The sequence below is a fragment of the Dendrobates tinctorius genome, unplaced genomic scaffold, assembly GCF_039654945.1.
Source record: "Dendrobates tinctorius isolate UK_male_01 unplaced genomic scaffold, ASM3965494v1 ptg000027l, whole genome shotgun sequence".
NCBI classification, from domain to species: domain Eukaryota; kingdom Metazoa; phylum Chordata; class Amphibia; order Anura; family Dendrobatidae; genus Dendrobates; species Dendrobates tinctorius.
Genome location: NW_027361695.1, coordinates 17745875 through 17756168, shown reverse-complemented (window position 1 = coordinate 17756168; position 10294 = coordinate 17745875). Strand labels below are relative to the sequence as shown.

At 44.8% G+C, this 10294-nt stretch overlaps 1 long non-coding RNA gene across 1 annotated transcript; it reads left to right on the top strand.

Annotated features, from left to right (window-relative positions):
• The first annotated feature begins 338 nt into the window (after positions 1 to 338).
• On the top strand, positions 339 to 912 carry LOC141084719 (uncharacterized). Its single transcript, XR_012231093.1, has 3 exons — positions 339 to 468; positions 576 to 704; positions 791 to 912. It is a non-coding gene; the product is annotated as an uncharacterized lncRNA (long non-coding RNA).
• Positions 913 to 10294: the final 9382 nt, after the last annotated feature.

The following is a 10294-nucleotide window of genomic DNA, read 5'->3' as shown; positions in this document are numbered from 1 at the left end:
TGACGGAAATACAGTTTTTTTTCGCCATTTCACCACAACTGGAAGTTTTCTTCCCTGTTTTTTTTTTTTTAAGCACATTGTATAGTAATGTAATAAATGATGGAATTCAAAATGACAAGTTGACGTGGAAAAAATAAATTCTTATATGGCTATGTTAAGGAATATTAGTTATGCCTCTTCCAAGAATGTAGGAGGGATACAAAAGGGCAGAAACAAAAAATTACTTTGGGGGGAAGAGTTGAGAAATCTGCACAGAATTTTTCACCATACTTATTGCTAAAAATATTTTATTGCATTTTATTCATTATATTTCCACGCCAAACCTTTTAATTTCTTCTAGATACTTGAAACTGCAAGGAATTGCAGCAACAAGGGAATTTCCTCAGTGGCTGGTACAAAATATGTCCAGATGGAGAGAATCCCCTTACAGTCTTGTGTGACATGGACACAGATGGTGGAGGATGGATTGTGAGTGATGAAACAGCTTTTATTTCTTCTAAGCGACTCATTGAACAGAAGCTCTTACTTCATCCCGAACGGTACACGGTACTTACGGTAATTCTCCTTGTTGATAGGTTTTTCAGAGACGGTATGATGGCAGCGTGAATTTTTCAGAGGTTGGAATGACTACAAACAAGGGTTTGGTAATCAGTCGAGTGAGTTCTGGCTGGGGAATGACCATATTCACAACCTCACCTCTTCAGGTACCTACTCCATCACTGACCGTTCCCTACCAGAATCCTCTGTCCATAACTTCATGCATTCATTATTTATATGTTTAACCTTCTAGGAATCCATGAATTTCGAGCTGATCTGACAGATTTTGAAAATAATAACCTTTCGGCATCTTATGCTTCCTTTGCTGTGTCTGGAGAAGATGACAAGTATAAGCTTCAACTTGGCGCTTTCATTGGAGGCAACGCAGGTAATGTCTTTCCTGTTAATAGGAAATCAATATCCAAAGCTACTAGAGCAGTCACGCGGTTGTGGCATGGAGAACCACAGGGAACACTATTCTGGAATATCTAACAGGTCCACCAGTATAAGGACTCAGACCAACCCTACCTTCAATGAGCTGTTATCATCAGGGCCTGTGCTAGTGAAACGAAGTGGGTTTGACATTCAGGCCTCTGTGAGAATTGTAATAGTACCATATTGGTTATCAACAATCTAAAAAGATATAGAGGCCAAAGGTGTTTTTTTAGGTAAAAAAACAGATTGCATTCAGTGGGTATAGATAGAAAGAAAACCAAAGAAAAAACAAAAAGCCTATAAAATTTAACTTTTAATTATTTTAATTAAGAGTGATAGATAATGCAAAAAATCAATTATAAGATAATAAATCTAGGGAAAAAAAAAACCTCCCAAGCCCTTTTAATAGGGGGATATGTCAAAATGTCATGTGATATAGCTTCCCTCTTGAGTCAGAGATAGGGGTATCAAAGACAAATATAACTGGATGTTGGATGTGAGCGCCCCACGGGAGTCAAGTCGCCACAGAGATTCTGCACCTCACCCAGAAGGGTGGTGTCCCCCTCCCCAGGTAAGGTGGAGACACCTCACAGGACTCTAACATCTGCACCCAACTCACACCCTATAGCAGCAGGCCATCTGATTGTACCCTATGGGAGGAGGATCTCAACCCTGCCTAGGTAGTAAAGGGTGTTGGGTGGAGCTAGTGGGATGAGAGCGGGAGAAGAGAGTTTAGTCAGGAGTCTGTCAGGAGGGGAACAAGTGGAAAGACGTGTGTGAAGCAGCTCCCTTTCAGGAGGAGCTGCAGGGAAGCTCCCTGTCAGGAAGAGCTGCAGGGAAGGAAAGAGACAGAAGGAAGCTCCCTGAAGAGGGAAGGGATCCTTGAGGCACGGGCAGCGACCATACTGTCCGTGGGGCTCGTTCCACGCCGGCTAAGGTCGGGTGGAGGGATCAGGTCGCAGTATAGGGACTGGCCCTAAAACTAGTGGAGTGAACAACGGAATCAGCTTGATCAACCAGAGGCTACGAGCATTGCAAGTGCTGCAGCCAAATCCACAATTATTCGCTGAAAAGGCAGACACATAGGATCCAGGGACCTAGAGGTTATTCCCGACAAGATCTGACTTTGCTGGCTTGGGACACTACTTGTGAAGGTGCTGGACAGAAGGGAGGAAATCAGCACAGGGAGACGGCCAGGAAAGGCATATACTGAAAAGAGTCCTGGAAGGGTGTTCTCCATCTGTCTGGGAGTTTGCTGGACCCCTCACCTGGAGGACACAGCGCCAAGCGGGCACATGCATGCAAGTGAACTGTGAGTAAAGCTTTGGAAACTGCATTTGTGGCACCCTTGAGGCTCAGTCGCCACAGAGGTACTGCACCTTCTCCTAAGGTGTAGTGCCCCACCAACTAGGTAAGTTGGGAACTCCATTCCACACTCCAACACCTGCACCCACACACAGGATAGTTCAGCAATGGACCAGATTGCGGCTTCATGCTTAAAGGGTAGCAGAGCACCTTTCGTGATTCCTTGCTTCGTAACACGAGATGAGGTGGGTGGAGTGGAGATCCATATAAAAGAGTGGGAAGGTTTAGAATTACAGGTCAGTCTGGGGTGAGTCCCAGAGAAGGAGAGCAGGCTGACAGAAGGTTAGCCTGACGGGAGGTCAGGCAGTGGAAGACAGTCAGTTAGGAGAGGCGGAGGACTGGTCTTAGTGGAAAGATCTCCCATGGAGAGGAATAGCAGAAGGAGTGCTGCAGCGGCCTCAGTGATCTAAGCCAGCTGGCACGGGAAAGGAACAGAAGGAGAAAAACGTAGAACTGCAACCTAAGCTTCCATAAGAGAGAGAAGGAACAGCACGGAACGAAGGAGTAGGAGAACAGAGAGGAGTTGTGGGTTGGAAGAGTTCCTGCCTATAGTTTCTCAGCGCAAGGCTGGGGCCCGGTCCCCGAGGTTATATGGACACTTATGGTTCTGCAACAGACACCGGTGGAGTAGTTGGCTGTAAATGCACTACTCCCAACTAAGACTTGGGACACAACAGCAACACGGATAGAGAGCCGGGATCCAGGAGGTCCCTGATCAGGCTACAGCTGTCTGTCATACAAGTAGAGTTGTTAGGAACATCTGACAGGAGGAACTTCAGAGTAACCACGGTACTGGAGCTCTTCACACTAAAAGGCGCTATAGAGGAGTCGTTCAGGAAAGGTACATGTTGGCGGAGTGTTGGAGAGGAGAAGCCTAACTTGCCCGGGAGGTTGATTGAGTCTCTGCCCCAGAGGACACGGCATGGAAGCGGGCACCAGTGGTTACCAAGAACTGTGAGTAAAGCGTTGAAACTGCAAGCCCTGGTGTCCTCCATTCCTTCTTGCGTCTGCCAGCACTGCTACATTCCCTGCGCCGGACACTACACTGTTATGAATGAGTCACCGTAGGAGGCAAAAACAGAAATACTAGCTAAGTCCAGAAAACCAGAGAAGTTGGCAGCTATTGGATTGCAGACCCCTGAACCTATCAACAACAACTAGCAGTAGCCGTGGGGGGTTCCTACGGTGCCCTAGACCCCTCGATCACAGCCGGAGAACTACATAGCCTAAAGACAGAAAGGGAAATCTAAATTGCCCCAGAGCAGACCCCAAAGCAATAGGCAGCCCCCAACATATAATGACGGTGAAGTAAGATGAAAAAACACTAACATGGGGGCAGAATGCAAGACATGGGGGCAGGCAGAATATGACAGTGAGACACAGGAGGGGGCTGAATGTGACAGTGAGACATGGGGCAGAAAGGACATGGGGCAGAATGTGAGACATGAGGGCAGAATGTGAGACATGAGGGCAGAATGCAGAACGTGAGGGCAGAATGCAAGATATGGGGGCAGAATGCAGACATGGGGGCAGAATGTGATAGTAAGACACAGGGGGGGCAGAATGGGACATTGAGACACAGGAGGGGGCAGAATGTGAGACATGGGGGCAGAATGTGACAGTGAGACACAGGAGGGGGCAGAATGTGACAGTGAGACACAGAAGGGGGCAGAATGCCCATGGGGCAGAATGTGAGACACGGGGTCAGAATGGACATGGGGGCATAATGTGACAGTAAGACACAAGAGGGGGCAGAATGTGACAGTGAGACACAGGAGGGTGCAGAATGTGACAGTGAAACACAGGAGGGGACAGAATGTGAGGCACGGGGGCAGAATGTGACAGAGAGACACTGGAGGGGGCAGAATGTGACAGTGAGACACAGGAGGGGGCAGAATGTGAGACACAGGGTACAGGATGGGAGACACATGGTGCAGGATCATGGGGCAGGATGGATACGATGTAGACAGATGGGGCAGGATCTGGAGATCATGTGGGGGCAGAATGGATACTCATGAGGGCAGGATGAGAGAAAATATGGCTGGAGCCAGGATGGGGGATATTATTACCATAGGGGCTAATTAAGGGATATTATTACTGCAGTGATGTATTTATTTTATTTTTTTGAGGATACTGTTTTAAATGGGGGGGAGGTTCTGTTACTGTGCAGAGCGACACTATGTCGCCTTTATTTCTTCTTCATCTGGTGTAGTGTAGAAGTTGGGGAAAAAATTATGTAATGTGTTCTGCAAGTGGAGCTCTAGATAACTGTGTTATTTCCTCCAGAGACAAGCCCTGGCTGGAAGACGTGATGGCGATCTGTGCTGGATGAAAGATCAAAAGCAAAGATGAAGGACTTCACCTAGAGACATCACTGGTGAGTTTGTGTTACCTGTACAATGACACTATACACTATATACAGAGTGCCTGTGTACAATGTCACCAGTGATCACTGTATTACCTGTACACTGACACTATATACAGAGGTCCTGTGCATAATGTCACCAGTGATCACTGTATTACCTGTACACTGACACTATATACAGAGTTCCTGTGTATAATGTCACTGGTGATCACTGTATTACCTGTACACACACTACATACTAAGTACAGATCTCCTGTGTATAATGGCACTTATGGTGATAGTAATGTTTTTTTATTAATGATCAGTATTGTAGTATTCAGTCACCATGTGCTGGTAATATGTGGTCTGGTCATGGTGCGGTGGTATTTGTCCCTTGTGTGTGCTATTATTCTGTCACTGGTGGTAATATGTGGCCTGGACATGGTATGGCTGTATTTGTTCCCTGTATGTGGTATTATTGGTCACCATGTGGTGGTAATATGGTGTCTGGGCATGGTGTGGTGGTATTTGTCCCTTTGGATGTGATATTATTGGTCATTTTAAACATTGAAAAATCAGTGACCTGGGTCTGCTGGCACAGGAAAGGAAGAGAGAGAGCAACATAGACTGAAATCCTGATTCTCCATAGAAATAAAGGATTAGTACGGAACGTGAGGAGTAAAAGAGAACAGAGGGCGTGGGTTAGAAGAGAACCCTTCCTAGAAGTTCTATTTACTCTAGAAAAGAGAAGACTTAGGGGAGACTTAATATATATGTACAAGTATATCAGAGGGCAATACAGAGATCTCTCCAATGAACTGTTTGTACCAAGGACTGTGACAAGAACAAGGGGGCATTCTCTTCGTTTGGAGGAAAGACAATTTCTGCACCAGCATAGAAGAGGGTTCTTCACAGTAAGAGCAGTGAGGCTCTAGAATTCTCTTCCTGAGGAAGTGGTGATGGCCAACTCACTGAATGAATTTAAGAAAGGAATGGATGCTTTTCTTGTGAGTAACAGTATAGAAGGTTACGAATAACAGAATATTATAGGTAGATGGTTGACCCAGCTTGGGGGAAGGAATTTTTTTCCCTATGGAGAAAATTGGCTTCTACTCTGTGGGTTTTTTGCCTTCCACAGGATCAACAATGCAGAACAGCTGCACTAAAAATAGGCTGAACTAGATGGACATAAGGTCTTCCTTCAGCCTTCAAAACTATGTTACTATGTATGTTACTGCATAAGCCCCACACAGCCTCCCTATACACTGCATGAGCCCCACACAGCCTCCCTATACACTGTGAGCCCCGCACAGCCTCCCTATATACACTGCATGAGCCCCGCACAGCCTCCCTATACACTGCATGAGCCCCGCACAGCCTCCCTATACACTGCATGAGCCCCGCACAGCCTCCCTATACACTGCATGAGCCCCGCACAGCCTCCCTATACACTGCATGAGCCCCACACAGCCTCCCTACATATACTGCATGAGCCCCACACAGCCTCCCTATATACCCAGCCTGCCTGCATGCACTGCATGTTTCCCGCATGTCACCCCCTCCATGTGCACAGCACCATGTTGTCACTCCCATAGCCTCCCCATGCCTACCCAAATAGCCCATACACACATGGGAAAAAAAACACCACATATTCACCTCTTCCCATTCCCTGGCGCTGTTCTTCTCTCCCTCACTCCCTGCTTCTGGTGCGTAGATACTCCGGAGTAAACAGCTGACGCGATGACGTCATTTCATCATGTCAGCTGTTTCACACTCTGATTTCATACCAAAGGAGTCAGCAGCTCTGCGATGCACATGGAAACAGAGAGCGGCCGGGCATTGTGTGGCCCATGGACCTCTGATTTCCAGCCTCAAGGATGTGTTGGTCCGCAGGCCAGACTGAGACAGCCAGAGGGTCAGATATGGCCTGTGGGCCACGCTTTGCACAGGTCTGCCATAGAGAATCTATGGGGTATTGTCAAGAGGAAGATGAGAGACACCAGACCCGACAATGCAGACGAGCTGAAGGCTGCTATCAAAGCAACCTGGGCTTCCATAACCCCTCAGCAGTGCCACAGGCTGATCGCCTCCATACCACGCCGCATTGATGCAGTAATTGATGCAAAAGGAGCCCCGACCAAGTATTGAGTGCATCTACTGAACATACATTTCAGGAGGACAACATTTCAGATTTTAAAATAATTTTTCAAGCTGGTGTTATAAAGTATGCTAAATTACTGAGATAATGACTTTTGGGTTTTCATTGGCTGTAATCAATTATATTTTTGCCAAGTGTCTTTACATGGAATTTGCATCAGAAACGTGTGCAGGTTTTTTTTTTACATTATAATGTTTAAAAAAATTATGAACTTTATAAAAAAACAAAAAAAGTACTTTGTGTAAGATCCATAACTTTTTTTAAAAACTTTTTTTCCCATCAATAGAAACTAAAAGTGGCATTTCTGACAGTACAATATTTTTTTTTGTTTTCTTATGTGCTTTACTGCTAGGGTTAACCATTTTATATTTGTATAGGCTGTATACAGTAGCTGTGGCAATACCAAATGTCTTTTATTTTTTTAACCCCTCAATGACCAGGGGTAGTTCAGTTTTTTAATTTCAGTTTTTTTGCTCCCCTTCTTCCCAGAGCCATAACTTTTTTTTTTCTATGGTCAATATGGCCATGTGAGGGCTTGTTCTTTGCAGGATAAATTGTACTTTTGAATGACACCATTGGTTTTAACATATCTTCTACTGGAAAACAGGGAAAAAATTCCAAAAAAATCTGCAATTCCACAGTTGTTGTTTTTTTCTTTACCATGTTCACTAAATGCTAAACTGACCTGTCATTATGATTCTCCAGCTCATTATGCGTTCACAGACACCAAACATGTATAAGGCTAGTTTCACACTAGCGCTTTTGAGCGCAGCGACGGCCTGCGCATGGCCGCCGCTAAGCCCCGCCCCCTGCCGCGCCTCCGCCGGTAGCTCCACCTACCGGCGCATGACGCTGCATGCGTCCCCTATCTTTATCACTGGGGGCGCAGGCCGTGCGCAGTATGCGTTTGGCGGCGCATGCGTCCTTTTGACGGTGCGCCGAGCGCAACCAAACTGCAGCAGGTTGCGTTTGGCGCAGGTCGGCGCACCGTCAAAAGGACGCATGCGCCGCCAAACGCATACTGCGCACGGCCTGCGCCCCCAGTGATAAAGATAGGGGACGCAGGACGCATGCAGCGTCATGCGCCGGTAGGCGGAGCTACCGGCGGAGGCGCGGCAGGGGGCGGGGCTTAGCGGCGGCCGTGCGCAGGCCGTCGCTGCGCTCAAAAGCGCTAGTGTGAAACTAGCCTACGTTGTTTTTTGTTTAAGTGGTGAAACAAAATTCCAAAATTTGTTAAAAAAAATGGTGGCATTTTCCAAGACTTGTAGTGTCTTCATTTTTCATGATCTCGGGTGATGGGTTATTTTTTGTGCGCCGAGCTGATGTTTTTATTGATACCATTTTGGTGTAGATACGATCTTTTGATCGTTTTATTGCAATAAATGGTGACCAAAACAATGGAATTCTGGTGCTTTGAATTTTTTTCTCATTATGCCATTTAGCGATCGGGTTAATTCTTTTTTTTTTTTGATAGATCGAGTGATTCTGAATGCAGCGATACCAAATATGTGTATATTTGATTTTTTTATTGTTTTATTTTGAATCGGGCGAAAGGGGGGTGATTTGAACTTTTAAATTTTTTTATAGATTTTTAAAAACATTTTTTTTTTTACTTTCTGCATGCTTCAATAGTCTCTATGGGAGTCTAGAAGCTGCAGTACTTTGATTGCTTCTGCTACTCACAGGCGATGATCACATTGCCTGTGTGTAGCAGAAATACTCACTTGCTATGAGCGCCGACCACGGGGTGGCACTCATAGCAGTCTAGCAATGACAACCATAGAGGTCTGCTTCAGACATCCGAGATCATGTGACGGCGTCATGGACAGGATTAGCGACATGCTTCCAGTAAGCGCGAGTTAAATGCTGCTGTCAGAGATTGACAGTGGCATTTAACTAGTTAACAGCCATGGATGGATCGCGATTCCACCCGCGGCTGTTGCGGGCACATATCAGCTGTATAGATCAGTTGTCATGTGCCTGGAAAGGTGTGGGCTCAGCGACGGAGAACATACCAAACAGGGGGAGTCTGACGTGGGGGTACTATTACTATTATAAGGGGTTAAATAAAATAGTAAATGTTATGCCCACTCTCAAAGTGTTGAAGGAACAGTCACTATATTGAATAATATCAAATAACTGGATCAGTATGATAGTTTTTTTTTAAATTTATTTTGATTATATTCGGCTTACTATGTTTACTATGTTTGTTTTATTTTTGTGCTCATTTGGTAAAATTCATTTTTTTTGCCAGTGCTCTCAGCATTCATACGTGTTTAAGTGCAGGTCTGATCCTGTAATTTATATCACTATGTTTCTTTATTTTTATTCTATATATTTTCATATAAAGAAAAGGAGGGTGATTTGGGTCTACACCCTGCAGTCTCAGGCGTCTGCTGAATGTTCCTTACTGCCAGCGCCCCTCTGACATCTCTTCCTGCCAGGGTAGAAACAAATGGGCGTTGATCTGGGTGTGGCTAGAGGCGTGGCCAAAACTAGCAGCAGTGCGCTCTTTGCGCCACATGATTTGTCCCTCTTCCTGTTCTTCAAAAGTTGGGAGGTATGCATTCTTAATGATGCAGAAATGTTCCAGATCTTGGGGCAGATGTAAAATAGCGCTCGCTAACTTAGCCCACGTATATGTGATAGCACTGAAAAGTCGTATTCAGTAAGTGCTTTGTAATATTATATGCATTCGTTTCGATTTAATATTTTATAATTTGTATATTTTCCATATTTTTACTAATATGTGTAATAATGATTTAGATAAATACAAACATAAAAAGCATTTTTTTTATTTTGTGCAAAATTCATGCCCAATTTTATTCATTTGTTGCATAAAATTTTTAAAGATTTTTTTGAGGACACCACCATCTAGTGTGAAAATCTGCTAAGTAATTCTGCACAAAACAAAAGATGGAAGACGCTGTCCCTAAATCATTAATCGTTTCTTATGCCAATTTTTATGAACGGCGTGTAAGAATAAGATGCATCAAGTTAATTTAAGAGGTGCCGTCCCTAAATGAATTTATCAGTGGCGCTTGCCAAAAATGTTACTCCAGTCAGTGACATTTCTGGAGTATAGAACCACATTTTTAAAGAATACGTCAGGCTGGCATTGTCTCCCCCCATCCCATTGTGGCTCCTTCCCAGCTTTGCTTATTTTGGTGGAGTTTCATGAAGCGTGAAAACACCAAAAGTCGCCAAATTTTTTGTACAACTTTGTGTTACTCAAAAATTTTGGGGTATTTAAACGCCGTAATTCTGGCGTAAACTTCATGATGAATTGGAGTCATGGTGTCCAATTAATCTTTTGTGTGTTTTTTCTTTAGATACTTTTTTTTTGCCATTCGTTGACACTTTTGTTTGTACTAAATTCTTCAAAATGGCTGAGCAACACTAGGGGTGCCCTAGCTCACCCGGTTCCACGGGATATTTCAGATGGCAAAGACGCC